This window comes from Cherax quadricarinatus, chromosome 15 (assembly GCF_038502225.1).
Source record: "Cherax quadricarinatus isolate ZL_2023a chromosome 15, ASM3850222v1, whole genome shotgun sequence".
Lineage (NCBI taxonomy): Eukaryota > Metazoa > Arthropoda > Malacostraca > Decapoda > Parastacidae > Cherax > Cherax quadricarinatus.
The window spans coordinates 23951113-23967499 of NC_091306.1; positions in this window are offsets into that span (position 1 = coordinate 23951113).

A 16387-nucleotide genomic window follows, 5' to 3' on the forward strand; every position below is an offset into this window, starting at 1 on the left:
CAGGAGTCGAGACTCAGCTCCTGGCCCGCCTCTTCACTGAACGCTGCTAGGTCCTCTCTCTCCCTGCTCCATGATCTTTATTATACCTCGTCTTAAAACTATGTATGGTTCCTGCCTCCACTACACCACTTGCTAGACTATTCCACTTCCTGACAACTCTATGACTGAAGAAATATTTCCTAACATTCTTTTGACTCATCTGAGTCTTTAACTTCCAATTGTGATCCCATGTTTCTGTGACGCCTCTCTGGAACATCCTGTGTCTGTCCACCTTATCTATTCCACGCAGTATTTTGGATGTCGTTATCATGTCTTCCCTAACCCTCCTGTCCTCCAGTGTTGTCAGGCCGATTTCCCTTAGCCTTTCTTCGTAGGACATTCCCCTGAGCTCTGGAACTAGCTTTGTTGCATACCTTTGCACTTTCACTAATTTCTTGACTTGGATGAGCAGATGTGGGTTTCAAACTGGTGGAGCCTGACGTACACGGTGTACAGTGTCCTGAACGATTCTTTACTAAGGTATCGGAACGCTATTCTCAGGTTTGCGAGGCGCCCATATGCTGCAGCAGTTATCTGGTTGATGTGTGCTTGCTTCCAGAGACGTGCTCGGTGGTATACTCACTCCAAGATCTTTCTCCTTGAGCAAGGTTTGCAGTCTTTGGCCACCTAGCCTATACTCTGTCTACGGTCTTCTTTGCCTTTCCTGAATCTTCATGACTTTGCATTAGGCTGGGTTAAGTTCGAGGAGCCAGCTGCTGGACCAGGCGTCCAGCCTGTCCAGGTCTCTTTGTAGACCTGCCTGATCCTCATCTGATTTAAGTCTCCTCATTAACTTCACATCATCTGCAAACAGGAACACTTCTGAGTCCATCCCTTCCATCATGTCATTCACATTGCCAGGCACACCATCTAAAGGGTACAAAAAGATACAAACATCCAGGCCATGGGAAAACCTGGGTAGCCACAGCCACTCAAGAGGGAGAGGTTTTTTAGTGCCAGGAAGGAAAAAAAACTGGCAGGAAATGGCAGAAATCGTACACCAAATCCAGTCATTCCTGGAGTGGAACCACAGTCGATGGCCTCCACTCCAAACCAACAGATACAGATACTAATGCCAGAAAAAAATTCCCCCCCCCCAGTACCAACAATACCACCAGTCCGATGACATTCTTCTTTGCAAATATACAGGGTCTAAAGCCAGCAACAAACAACAAAATACCTTTCATCTGTGGACTGCTTGCAGAGGCAAAGGCAATATTCGCGGCTTTCACTGAGACCCACATAAAGGATCACTTAGACAACGAAATATGGATCCCAGGTTACAACCTATACAGATGTGACAGAGTGAACAGGCAAAAGGGGGGGGGGGTTGGCCTGTACATTGCAGAGTCACTTGTTTGCACAGAACTGCTAAATGCCTCAAATGATGTAGTGGAAGTTTTAGCAGTAAAGGTCGAGAACCAAAACCTAGTCATTGTGGTAGTCTACAAGCTTCCAACATAGTAATGTGTGAGTTACCCAGGATGGACCAAGGAAGTCAACCAGAGTGATTTATCTCATTGTCATTGTAACATTACCTTTTTTTTTTTTTTTTTTTTTTCTTTTTTAGTAATTCTGTTTACAATCTATGGTTGGGATAAGAGGTTGTCTTCAGCGTTCATTGTGATGTCTGCTATATTATTATTTCAGTGAGGTACATTAGGTGGCAGTAGCCTGAACTATCTCAAGTGGAAGTTATCATTTGAACCTCATGTTTAATGTGATGTATGTCAGAATTCTAATTTTATGCTCAATATTACCTACTTTCTCTCTCTCTCTCTGTTCATCTTTGTAATCTGTGATATGGTGTAAGACCTCGCCTGTACCATCCATTATATTATATGTACCATATTATTAACACACATACAAGAGGTCTCTGAGTGTGTTTTTGGTGGGGTGTGTGTCGTATTGAGTGGTGGTGGTCTGGGTTGAGTATGGTTGGAGGTGTTCATTGAACTTGAGCACTTGTGTCTTGTGATCTATTTTGGACTTCTGACTTTGTAGTGAATATTTGCTCTTGCATAAGCTATAAGGGAAAGATAAGCGAGGAATTCTTGTGTTGTGAGTCTTACACCAGATATCATCACTGGCAAACATGGCAACTGTCATAGAGGAACCTATTTCTGCAGGTGATGGAAATGATGATAGCTTCCAGACCTTTAAAAGTAAACAAAAGAGAAAAAGTGAGAAAGGGCTAGAGCGTCGACGTAGTCAGACTCACTTGACTCGTACACAATGTGATACTAAACGTCCTTGGTGCACAGAGGCTGCAAGAAGTCTTTCTTCAAAGGAAGAATGTGTTAAGCTGAACTTCCCTGACAACACCCCGCTGCCTGCTAAGTGTGCATGGCTAATGGAAGCTGTAAACAAGCATCCTAACTCAAGGATCCAATTTAGGAAAAACACACACAACTTTGTGTTTGTGGAACAGAATAAAGAGCTGATCAATGATCTACTTAGTACACCTTATGGGGATATTAAGCTGCTCCGACCTCAATCAGACACTCACCACTTTAAAAAATGGGTCAGTATCATAATCTTTGGATACCCTCTCTGCATGGACCCATCCCATCTGACTCTAAGTGAGCATATCATCAAGCCTAAAAGACTTAAAGGAAAATCCCAAATTATTGCCAGTTGGGTGGGTCCTGTGCCCCTCCCCCGGAATATCTGGGTGCATGGTTTACGTTTCCTAAACATCGAAGTGTACCTACCCCCTAAACGTAGGTGTTACAAATGCCAGCACTATGGCCATGTTGCAGTAGACTGTGGAATACTACATTCTTGGTGTGGTAAGTGTGCTGGGAAACATTCCACTAGAGAATGCACAGTAGGCCCTGACAGCCAAAAATTTAAGTGTATTAACTGTAAAGAAGTTGGGGTTACAGTTTCCCACAAGGACTGCAGTCAGAACCCAAACAACCTTCGATGTAAACCTGATAACAGTCCTTTAATGGTAACTGAGGATGGGGCCATCCAGTCTACCACAGCCAGATCTGAGACTGAACCTCTGCAAAGTGTGCAAGAACCCCACCTCACTGCAAACAATTCTGGTGATACCAGAATGCCATCACACACACCAGCTGTGGAGGAGCTAGCCATCCCTGCTAGCACATATGGAACTACTGGTCTGCCACTACAGATACCTATGGCTACACCTGAATATGGGGATGAGTTTGTCATTTCTCCCAATACACACAACTACAACAGTCAGACGGACACCACACAGGTAACCCCCATGGAAATTGGAGATGAGTCAGATGCACAGGACCTACCTGCAATGAATGATGAAACAGAGAACACTAATGTAACCATGGTACCTGTTAAGGTGATAGGTGTTAAAGAAAGCACTAACCCAGAAGTGCCATCCTCCGGAGAGGCATTGGATTCGCCTGACCTTCCTGTTGTGATAGAAACACAGGCCTTATCTCTAGGCTTTATTGAACATAGAATCTTCATAGTACTTCTGCAACAACAAAATATAATGACTAGTACATCTAATAATGGCTTCTACAGGGATGGTGATGTCTTGCATATGTCAAGAGAAAAGTTATAACTACAGGCCACATATTTAAACTCACCATGTAATCTGCATCGCTGATAAATGGATAAAGTAGGAGAGAATCACACACCATGTGTTGGTGCCCATGACACACACCAAACTGTTGTTGTTGTTAAGGGCCCCTAGAGGTGGTGCAGTATTATCCTGCTGCTGCTCCCCACAGGACCAGTATCACTACAATCTCCCCCTTCTAAAATATCAGAGACAGTAATCTCCCAAACTGTTAGGTGGGCGACGTACACGTCCCGACCTTCGTAGCCCTTGAGCCTCTTCACCAGGTTCGATATTTTCCAGCGGGGTTTGATTAACTGCTGGAGCAGAATCCTCTATTTCCATAGGGGTAGTCTCAAGGGGCTTTCCAGGAGAAAACGAAGCATCTTTCACATCTATTGGTGTATCTTGAGATTCCACACTAATAGGGATTTCAACTGGGGCTAAATGTCTTGTAGATACTGTAGTCTCTTCACCATTTTGGTAGCGAATGTGGGCGTAATGTGGATTAGCTTGCAGGAGCTCTACCTCTTCCACTAAAGGATCCGTCTTGTTCATCCTACGGTGACTCTTCAGGAGAACGGGTCCAGGATGACATAACCAAGTGGGCACGGAGGCTCCCGTAGAGGAACGACGTGAATAGTTGAGGAGTCTTTCATGAGGGGTTGCATTAGTAGCTGTGCACAGCAGTGATCTAATAGAGTGAAGAGCATCAGGTAGGACAGTTTGCCAGTGTTGAACAGGTAGATTGCGCGACTTTAATGTCATTGTAACTGCCTTCCATATAGTACCATTGAACCGCTCCACTTGACCATTGCCTTGAGGGTTGTAGCTTGTTGTTCTGCTGCAGGCAATACCTTTGCTAGCCAAAAACTCCTGAAGTTCGTTACTCATGAACGAGGATCCCCTGTCTGAATGGATATAAGCTGGCATACCAAAAATAGAGAACAACTGTGAAAGACAACTAATAACAGTTGAAGCAGCCATATTTGCACAGGGGAATACAAAGGGAAACCTTGAATATTCATCTACTATGTTAAGGAAATACCTATTCTGATTTGTGCTTGGTAGAGGTCCTTTGAAATCTATATTCAATCTTTCGAAAGGCTGGGTGGATTTTATGAGATGAGTCTTCTCTGGCTGATGAAAGTTTGGCTTGCACTCTGCACATACTCTGCATGCTCTGATCACTTGTCGCACATCTTCCACTGAGTAGGGCATGTTCTTTGATTTGACAAAATGGTACAGGCGTGTAACTCCTGGGTGACACAAAGCCTTGTGGAGAGCTGAGAGTGATTGCAAATCATGACATGCTGCTCCACAGTGGGACCTAGAGAATGCATCAGGTGAGATGTTCTCTTGACCCGGTCGGTACAGAATATCAAAGTCATAACACGATAGTTCCATCCTCCAGCGTAATATCTTGTCATTCTTTATCCTACTTTTGTGCCTCTTGTCGAACATATACATCACGGACCGTTGGTCAGTCCTTATGGTGAAATGTCTACCAGTTAAATAATGCCTCCAGTGGCGAACTGCTTCTATGATGGCCTGGGCTTCCTTTTCTACAGCAGCATAACATTTCTCTGATCCTTGAAAAGTTCTCGAAAAGAAGGCTACTGGTCGTCCTGCCTGAGATAAGACTGCAGCAATGGCAATGTCAGATGCATCCGTTTCCACTTCGAATGGTAGGGACTCATCAATGGCTTGAACTACTGAGTTTTCAATGTCCTGTTTGAGAGTATGGAAAGCGGCTTCGGCTTCCTTTGTCACAGGGAATGTGGTAGCACTCAATGGGCGGACTTTACTTGAATAGTTGTAGATCCATTGTGAGTAATAAGCAAAGAGACCAAGAGTTCTTCGGAGTGACTTTTTGTCTTGAGGCATTGGAAGTTCCCGTAGAGGTCGTAGTCGTTCAGGGTCTGGGAATATTGAACCTCCTTCCACTACATAACCAAGGATGCTAAGCCTTTTAGTTGAAAAAGTGCACTTTTCCTCATTGTAACTGATATTTTTCTTCTTGGCGGCTTCCAAAAACTTATCAAGGTTTGCATCATGTTCCTCCTGGGTCTTGCCACAAATGGTAACATTATCTAAATACGCGTAGGTTCCCATGAGTTGCTCTTCCTGAATGAGTGAATCCATAATTCGTTGGAAGCAGGCTACCCCATTGGTGACTCCAAAAGGGACTCTGGTAAACTGATACAGGCCATCACTAGCCTGAAACGCTGTGTATGGTTTATCTTCATTCCTTATAGGGACTTGATGATAGGCACTCTGCAGATCAATTGTGCTAAACACGTAGTACTGAGCAATTTTGTTCACTGTATCGTCAATTCGAGGTAGAGGGTACCCATCAAGAAGTGTAAATTTGTTGATTGTCTCAGAGTAATCGATAGCCAGTCTCCGTTTCCTATAACCATCTTTAACAACAACAACCTGTGCACGCCAAGGGGAATCACTCGGTTCTATAATACCCTCCTTCAGCAGCCTCTGAGTTTCTTTCTCAATGAACATCCGATCCTCATAAGAATAGCGGCGTGACTTAGCTGATATAGGATGGCAATCCGCGGTAAGATTTGCAAACAGCTTTGGTGGGTCTACCCTTAAAGTGCTAAGTCCACAGACAACAAGAGGAGGCAGTTCACCTCCATATGTTAAGGTGACACTACCATGCAGCTTCTGAAAGTCCTGACCAAGGATAACATCAGAGCACAGTTGTGGCAGAATAGCTAAATGTACATCTTGATAATCCTTTCCATTAACTCTGAGATTTACCTTACAAAACCCTAAGGTCTGAATAGAGAGAGATGTTGATGCCATGGAAACGGTACCTGATGAGTGATGTAGAGTCAAGGAGAGCCGTTTAACTAAGTCAAGGTTGATGAAACTCTCTGAGCTGCCACTATCAATAAGACCATCTACTTCTGTTCCTTTGATGAATACTTTCACAACTGCCTTTGACAGTGAATTTGGAGTAGCCGCAGAAGTCACTGTTGCTAGAGTCGCATGATCACTGGAATGTGTGGAGGCACTAGCTCTTGTTGATGCATTAGCACGACATACTTTAGCAAAGTGACCTTTCTTGTGGCATTTATGGCACATTGCTTCACGAGCAGGACACTTTGGACGTGGATGTCTTGAAAAACCACAAAAGAAACACACCGTACCTGCTGCTGCTGTCACTGAGGCAGGTTCCACAGTAACTTCATTGCAAGAGTCTTGGTCAGGAATTGCAGCACTTACCACTCGAGAAGGCTGAGTGGTACTGTATACTTCAGAATTCTTCTGGGCTGAATCTAGAGCTCTTGCCTGGTCAAAGGCAGCGGCTAAGTCGAGAGTTTTATTCTCCAATAAACGCTGCCTTATTATTGGTGATTGCAGGCCACTGATAAAAGCATCCCTGATGGACTCTTCACAATACTGAGCAGCTGTCACTGCTTGGAAGTGACAGTCCTTACCTAAAATTTTCAGTGCTTGAAAGTATTCCTCTAAGGACTCATCAATCTGCTGGCGGCGAGTTGCAAGGCGATAGCGTGCAAAGATTTCATTTGTAGGTTTAATATACTGAGACTTGAGGGTTTTGATAGCATCCTCGTAGGTATTACACTCAGAAATAGCCTCATATATCTTAGGTGACACAAAATTGATGAGCAGACTTAGTTTATCTAGATCTTCTTTAGGAAGGGCTCCCAAGAAGTTTTCGAAAGTCTTAAACCAGTGCTTCCATTCCTGAGCAGCCGTTGATAAGCTGGGGTCACAGTCTAGCCTCTCAGGTTTCAGTAAACGCTCCATGTTGTGATGTAGTCTAGCGCAGGATCACCACCAGGTAGCCCAGGATTCTATGTTCAATAAATTGTTGTGATAGAAACACAGGCCTTATCTCTAGGCTTTATTGAACATAGAATCTTCATAGTACTTCTGCAACAACAAAATATAATGACTAGTACATCTAATAATGGCTTCTACAGGGATGGTGATGTCTTGCATATGTCAAGAGAAAAGTTATAACTACAGGCCACATATTTAAACTCACCATGTAATCTGCATCGCTGATAAATGGATAAAGTAGGAGAGAATCACACACCATGTGTTGGTGCCCATGACACACACCAAACTGTTGTTGTTGTTAAGGGCCCCTAGAGGTGGTGCAGTATTATCCTGCTGCTGCTCCCCACAGGACCAGTATCACTACAAGTATATGCAGGCGATTTTTCCATAAACATTTTTAATCTCTATGCCCCAGCGAACCAGCTTCGACCTGATGCTTTACCAGATCGCATCAATAGTGAACCTACCATCATTCTTGGAGATTTTAATGCCAGACATAAGAATATTGGTGGGTCTATAACAAACACCAATGGAACTAAACTAGTGAGATTGCTAAATGAGCATGATAATGTTCGAATTGTGGGCACTACTGAGCCTACTCACATATATGGTGGCATACTAGATCTGTGTCTTGGATTTAATACATCATATACGATGCATGACTCTGTCATAGTTGATGATCTTCTATCTGATCACTTCCCAAGACTAACAACTGTCAATCTTGATCACATCTCCAGCAATCAAGGAGCTAAATACAGAAGGAGGAAACTTATTCTCAAACCAGAACACAGAGACAACTTTATTAACCACTTGGATCAATGGTATAAGAATTACGAGCCCACTGGCACACAAAAATTTAATGATGATTTAATTACCACTATTGAGAGTGTTCTCACAGATCAAGTGGGCAGGAATAGGAAACAAAGACCCTCCACTATAAATAACAATAAAAACCAATGTAAATACTATAATGATCCACAGCTGTGCAATCTAACACATGCAGCTAGGAGGATTGGTAAAGCATACCGTGAATGTAGAACCCCAGACCTGCTCAGAACGTTCCAAGCTGCACTAACAAATGCAAGGAATAGAAAGGAAGAACTTAGGCAACAGGAATGGGAACAGTTTGTTAGTGGATTAAATAGGTCCACCCCTTTGAGTTTGGCTTGGAAAGGTATAAATAAAATAACCAGGAAAAAGACTGGCAATGTTGCTCATCCCTTTCCTCTTGAAAAAGCAAATGACCTCATAAATGACTGGTCCAAAACATCCAGGCATGAAAGTCTTCCATCTCATATTAGAAAAAAATTAGAGAGTACTTCTGAAGAAATGTTGAAACTGATTAATTTTATGAGCCAAAATATTGATGAGAGTGATTGCCTCTTTACCGAGTATGAATTAGATAATGCATTAACCAAAGGTCGATCAACTGCTCCTGGAGAGGATGGTATAACCTATGATATTCTCAGAACTCTAAGGCACGTGCCTGATAACCCTTTGTTGGCACTGTATAATCTCAGTTACATTGAGGGCGTTCTTCCTACTTCCTGGACCAATAGTCTCATTGTGCCTATCCGTAAGCCCCAACAGCCTGATACATTTAGGTCGATCTCCTTAACTAGTTGTCTTTGCAAAACTTTTGAAAGAATGATGCTTAACAGATTGTACTACAGAATCAGACATCAACTTTCCCCCTACCTCTATGGGTTCACGAAAGGTAAAAGTGTGCAGAACTGTATTTCCACCTTTCTCACTGCACACACCTCTACTAGTTTTACCACTTTTCTTGATCTAAAATCTGCATTTGATATTGCAAACAGAACCGTTATACTACATGAACTAGCCAAAATGAATATTGGTGGTAGCTTACTCTGCTGGATAATAGGATACCTGTCAAATAGAGTATCCTCTGTCCTTTACCAAGGCTTCAGAAGTGATTCTAAAGAAATGTCTTTAGGTACACCGCAGGGAGGAGTTCTTAGTCCCATGCTATTTAATATTCTGATTAATGCTCTCCTAAATGCTCTACCTGCCTCACCTAAACATATAGCTATAAGCTATGCTGATGATATCATGATCCATACAACAGGGCATAAGAAGATGAATACCATTCTTAATGAAGTTCAAGCAATTTGTAATCGACTAGGCCTCATAATATCTTCCTCTAAAACAAAGATATTAACAAGCAAACGACATCCCCCACCCATCTATTTGCAGGGTGAAATCATTAGCTACGTTAAAACTTACAGATATCTTGGTGTAGATGTACCCTTTAACAAATCCACTATACCACAACTAAACAAGAAATGTAAAGCTAGGCTAAATGCTCTCAAAGCTGTTGCTGGCTACAATCCCAACTATGGTGCTAATGTGAGAATCGTGAGAATGATGTACATAGCCTATGTTAGGTCCTTAATTGATTATGCTGCTCCCATGTTGATATTAGCTAGAGAAAGTTCACTCCGACCCTTGGAGTTAATGCAAAATGAAGCTCTCAGGACTATTCTTGGCTGTCCCAGATCTACAAAAGTTCTTAACATGAGGAAGGAGCTTGGTATTTCTAGTATCAGTGATAGGATTGTTAAAATTAACACTGTACTCGGTATTAGAATGTTGAGAAACGAACCAGACACTGTCACAGTGAATCTTACCAAGTGTCTAGAGGTAAATACACACAGATCTAAATGGATTGTGAAAACGTGCAATTGCATTAAGTTTTATAACCTGCATGAACTGTATCACTGTAGGCAACAAGAGCATTTCACCCCTCCATGGAAGATGTGTTCATTTAATATCACATACCTACAAGTCCCTCCCAAGAAGCTCATTGCTAGTAATCCCTTCCTTAAATCTCTTGTTAGAGCAACTGCTCAAGAAGAATTTTTTCGCCTAGCTGGTAGTAATAAGTTATCACAAGTTATATACACTGATGGATCTAAACAGGAGTCTTCTGGCAGGGCTGCATCTGCTCTTGTTGCCACCTCCCTAGTTAAGAACGATAATAAATTTGTTGAGTTAGGCATAAGAATTAACAACTGGGCGTCTACACTGCAAACTGAATTGTTTGCAATCCTAATGGCGCTAAAGCTAACCTATGACACTGAGCTTGACTCTATCATCATTACTGATTCTATGTCATCATTGAAGGCTCTTGGCTCATATAATGACTCCAACAACATGCTCATTGGGGAAGCCAGGTATAGATACTCAAAAATTAGGGACAAAGGAATTAATGTACAATTGCTATGGATCCCATCACACATTGGATTACTCCTTCATGATAAAGTTGATATGTTAGCCAAGAAGAGTATCCAGAAGGAGAACGTAGAATATAACTTTGGTATAACTGTGTCTAGCATTAGGAATAATATTAGGAGAGAAGTAAATAATGAAGATGATTGTTATAGGAATGCAGTTAGAAGCCTGAGTAGATCTATAACCCACTATGATAACATGAACGTAGATAAGTATGTTTATGGAGCAACTTGCAATGTGAACAGACTGACTGATGTTGTAGTGGCCAGGCTTAGGCTTGGTTACAAGTACTTCTGGCAGTTTGGGAGACACACAGATGATGATCAAACTAAATGTAAATTATGTAATCAGGCATATGGTCACTCTCTTGAACACTATGTGCTTAATTGTCCACTTATTGAGGAATACAGAGAGAGACAGTATAATAACCTATGTGACATGTCAAGATATCTTATTAATGAAAATAAGATACCAGATATACTAAGCAAATTTCCTAAATTTGCTTGTAACAGATAAGTGAACTATAGATATGTAGATATAAATCCATATGTATTGCTGTTAACCCTTTGGGGCCTAGTTCCTAGACCTTTTGTGTATCCACATGCTCTCGCGCTACCGTCCACAGGATGGATATGGGGTGCACAATAAACTAGCCACTTCGGTGGCAAAATCTAAAAAAAAATCTTATAACCTGCATGAACTGTATCACTGTAGGCAACAAGAGCATTTCACCCCTCCATGGAAGATGTATTCATTTAATATCACATACCTACAAGTCCCTCCCAAGAAGCTCATTGCTAGTAATCCCTTCCTTAAATCTCTTGTTAGAGCAACTGCTCAAGAAGAAATTTTTCGCCTAGCTGGTAGTAATAAGTTATCACAAGTTATATACACTGATGGATCTAAACAGGAGTCTTCTGGCAGGGCTGCATCTGCTCTTGTTGCCACCTCCCTAGTTAAGAACGATAATAAATTTGTTGAGTTAGGCATAAGAATTAACAACTGGGCGTCTACACTGCAAACTGAATTGTTTGCAATCCTAATGGCGCTAAAGCTAACCTATGACACTGAGCTTGACTCTATCATCATTACTGATTCTATGTCATCATTGAAGGCTCTTGGCCCATATAATGACTCCAACAACATGCTCATTGGGGAAGCCAGGTATAGATACTCAAAATTAGGAACAAAGGAATTAATGTACAATTGCTATGGATCCCATCACACATTGGATTACTCCTTCATGATAAAGTTGATATGTTAGCCAAGAAGAGTATCCAGAAGGAGAACGTAGAATATAACTTTGGTATAACTGTGTCTAGCATTAGGAATAATATTAGGAGAGAAGTAAATAATGAAGATGATTGTTATAGGAATGCAGTTAGAAGCCTGAGTAGATCTATAACCCACTATGATAACATGAACGTAGATAAGTATGTTTATGGAGCAACTTGCAATGTGAACAGACTGACTGATGTTGTAGCGGCCAGGCTTAGGCTTGGTTACAAGTACTTCTGGCAGTTTGGGAGACACACAGATGATGATCAAACTAAATGTAAATTATGTGATCAGGCATATGGTCACTCTCTTGAACACTATGTGCTTAATTGTTTACTCATTGAGGAATACAGAGACAGACAGTATAATAACCTATGTGACATGTCAAGATATCTTATTAATGAAAATAAGATACCAGATATACTAAGCAAATTTCCTAAATTTGCTTGTAACAGATAAGTAAACTATAGATATGTAGATATAAATCCATATGTATTCCTGTTAACCCTTTGGGGCCTAGTTCCTAGGCCTTTTGTGTATCCATATGCTCTCGCGCTACCGTCCACGGGATGGATATGGGGTGCACAATAAACTAGCCACTTCGGTGGCAAAATCTAAATCTCTAAAAGCCTCCGGATGCAACATCCCAGCAATTCCAGGAACAGCTGTTAAAAATTGACCACTGTCTGAAAAATCTTCCAGCTCCTGCACCCAACATCTTGCTCCTGGGGGATTTCAACTTAAGGCACCTAAAATGGAGGAATATAACAAATAATGTTGTTGCAGTAATAACACCAGGAGGCAGCTCTGATGAAAACTCACACTCACACGAGCTTTTAAATCTCTGCACAAAATTCAATTTAAACCAGCAAATAATAGAGCCTACTAGAATGGAGAATACACTAGGCCTCATCTTCACTATCAATGTTGATCTGATAAGAAATGTCACCAAATCAAAAACAATATACTCAGATCACAACATAATTGAGGTTCAGACATGTATGCGTGGAGCCCCAGACCGACATAATGAGACTAGTCACGAGGAAGCATTCACCAAATTCAACTTCAATAACAAAAACATAAAGTGGGACCAAGTAAACCAAGTCCTAACCTATATAAGCTGGGAAGATATACTAAGCAACACAGACCCCAACTTATGCCTAGAACAGATTAACTTGGTGGCACTCGATGTATGCACAAGGCTTATTCCTCTAAGAAAAAGAAGGAGTAGATGTAAAATAGAAAGAGACAGGCGCTCCCTTTACAGGCGACGGAAAAGAATAACAGGGCGGCTAAAAGAGGTCAATATATCTGAAATGCATAGGGAGACACTGGTCAGAGAAATAGCAAGCATCGAACTTAAGCTAAAGGAATCTTATAGGAGTCAGGAATCGCGGGAAGAACTAAAAGCCATAAATGAAATCGAAAGAAACCCAAAGTATTTCTTCTCCTATGCCAAATCAAAGTCGAGAACAACGTCCAGTATTGGGCTCCTACTTAAACAAGATGGGTCCTACACAGATGACAGCAAGGAAATGAGTGAGCTACTCAAGTCCCAATATGACTCAGTTTTTAGCAAGCCGCTAACCAGACTGAGAGTCGAAGATCAAAATGAATTTTTTACGAGAGAGCCACAAAATTTGGTTAACACAAGCCTATCCGATGTTATCCTGACGCCAAATGACTTCGAACAGGCGATAAATGACATGCCCATGCACTCTGCCCCAGGGCCAGACTCATGGAACTCCGTGTTCATCAAGAACTGCAAGAAGCCCCTATCACGAGCCTTTTCCATCCTATGGAGAGGGAGCATGGACACGGGGGTCGTCCCACAGTTACTAAAAACAACAGACATAGCCCCACTCTACAAAGGGGGCAGTAAAGCAGCAGCAAAGAACTACAGACCGATAGCACTAACATCCCATATCATAAAAATCTTTGAAAGGGTCCTAAGAAGCAAGATCACCACCCATCTAGAAACCCATCAGTTACACAACCCAGGGCAACATGGGTTTAGAACAAGTCGCTCCTGTCTGTCTCAACTATTGGATCACTACGACAAGGTCCTAAATGCACTAGAAGTTAAAAAGAATGCAGATGTAATATATACAGACTTTGCAAAAGCCTTCGACAAGTGTGACCATGGCGTAATAGCGCACAAAATGTGTGCTAAAGGAATAACAGGAAAAGTCGGTCGATGGATCTATAATTTCCTCACTAACAGAACACAGAGAGTAGTCGTCAACAGAGTAAAGTCCGAGGCAGCTACGTTGAAAAGCTCTGTTCCACAAGGCACAGTACTCGCTCCCATCTTGTTCCTCATCCTCTTATCCGACATAGACAAGGATGTCAGCCACAGCACCGTGTCTTCCTTTGCAGATGACACCCGAATCTGCATGACAGTGTCTTCCATTGCAGACACTGCAAGGCTCCAGGCGGACATCAACCAAATCTTTCAGTGGGCTGCAGAAAACAATATGAACTTCAACGATGAGAAATTTCAATTACTCAGATATGGTAAACACGAGGAAATTAAATCTTCATTAGACTACAAAACAAATTCTGGCCACAAAATAGAGCGAAACATCAACGTCAAAGACCTGGGAGTGATCATGTCGGAGGATCTCACCTTCAAGGACCATAACATTGTATCAATCGCACCTGCTAGAAAAATGACAGGATGGATAATGAGAACCTTCAAAACTAGGGAGGCCAAGCCCATGATGACACTCTTCAGGTCACTTGTTCTATCTAGGCTGGAATATTGCTGCACACTAACAGCACCTTTCAAGGCAGGTGAAATTGCTGACCTAGAAAATGTACAGAGAACCTTCACGGCGCGCATAACGGAGATAAAACACCTCAATTATTGGGAGCGCTTGAGGTTCCTAAACCTGTATTCCTTGGAATGCAGGCGGGAGAGATACATGATTATATACACCTGGAAAATCCTAGAGGGACTAGTACCGAACTTGCACACGAAAATCACTCACTACGAAAGCAAAAGACTTGGCAGACGATGCAACATCCCCCCAATGAAAAGCAGGGGTGTCACTAGCACGTTAAGAGACCATACAATAAGTGTCAGGGGCCCGAGACTGTTCAACTGCCTCCCAGCATACATAAGGGGGATTACCAACAGACCCCTGGCAGTCTTCAAGCTGGCACTGGACAAGCACCTAAAGTCGGTTCCTGACCAGCCGGGCTGTGGCTCGTACGTTGGTTTGCATGCAGCCAGCAGCAACAGCCTGGTTGATCAGGCTCTGATCCACCAGGAGGCCTGGTCACAGACCGGGCCGCTGGGGCGTTGACCCCCGGAACTCTCTCCAGGTAAACTCCAGGTAAACATGTACCAAAAATAGCACTGGTCCTAGGACTGACCCCTGTGGGACCCCGCTCATCACAGGCGCCCACTGTGATACCTCATCACTTACCATGACTCATTGTTGCCTCCCCGTTAGGTATTCTCTGATCCACTGCAGTTCCCTTCCTGTTATATGCACCTGATCCTCTAGCTTCTGCACTAATGTCTTGTGAAGAACTGTGTTGAAGGCCTTCTTGCAGTCCAAGAAGATGCAATCAACCCACCCCCTTTCTCATGTCTCACTTCTGTTACCTTGTCATAAAACTCCAGGAGGTTTGTGACACAGGATTTGCCTTCCATGAATCAGTGCTGGTTGTCATTCATAATTTTGTTCCATTTCAGGTGCTCCACCACTCTCCTCCTGATAATCTTCTCCATGACTTTGCATACTATACACGTCAGTGACACTGGTCTGTAGTTTAGTGCCTTCTTTCTGTCTCCTTTCTTAAAAATGGGGACTACATTTGCCATCTTCTATACCTCAGGTAGTTGCCCAGTTTCAAGGGATGTGTTGAAAATTGTGGTTACTGGTGCACACAGCATCTCTGCTCTTTCTCTAAGGACCCATGGTGAGATGTCCAGTCCCATCACCTTTGAGGTATCAAGGCTAGTTAGAAGCTTCTTCACCTCCTTCTCAGTTATGTGTATTTCATCCAACACTTGTTGGTATAACCCTTGTTGGTGTCCCCCTCTGTTCTGTCTTTCCAGAGTCCTCCCTATCTCTACTGTAAATACTTCTTTAAATCTCCTGTTGAGCTCCTCACATGCCTCTTGATCGTTTCTTGTGAGCTCCCCACCTTCTTTTGTCAGCCAGATTACTTGCTCTTTGATTGTTGTCTTCCTCCTAATGTGGCTATACAGCAGTTTCAGGTCAGACTTGACTTTCGATGCTATGTTGTTTGTGTACTGTCGCTGGGCCTCCCTCCTTATCTGTGCATACTCGTTTCTGGCTCTTTGACTAATCTCTTTGTTTCCCTGGGTCCTTTGCCTTCTGTACTTTTTCCATTCTCCAGTGCACTTAGTTATTGCCTCCCTAAACCTTTGGATAAACCAAGAGCTCGTTCTGG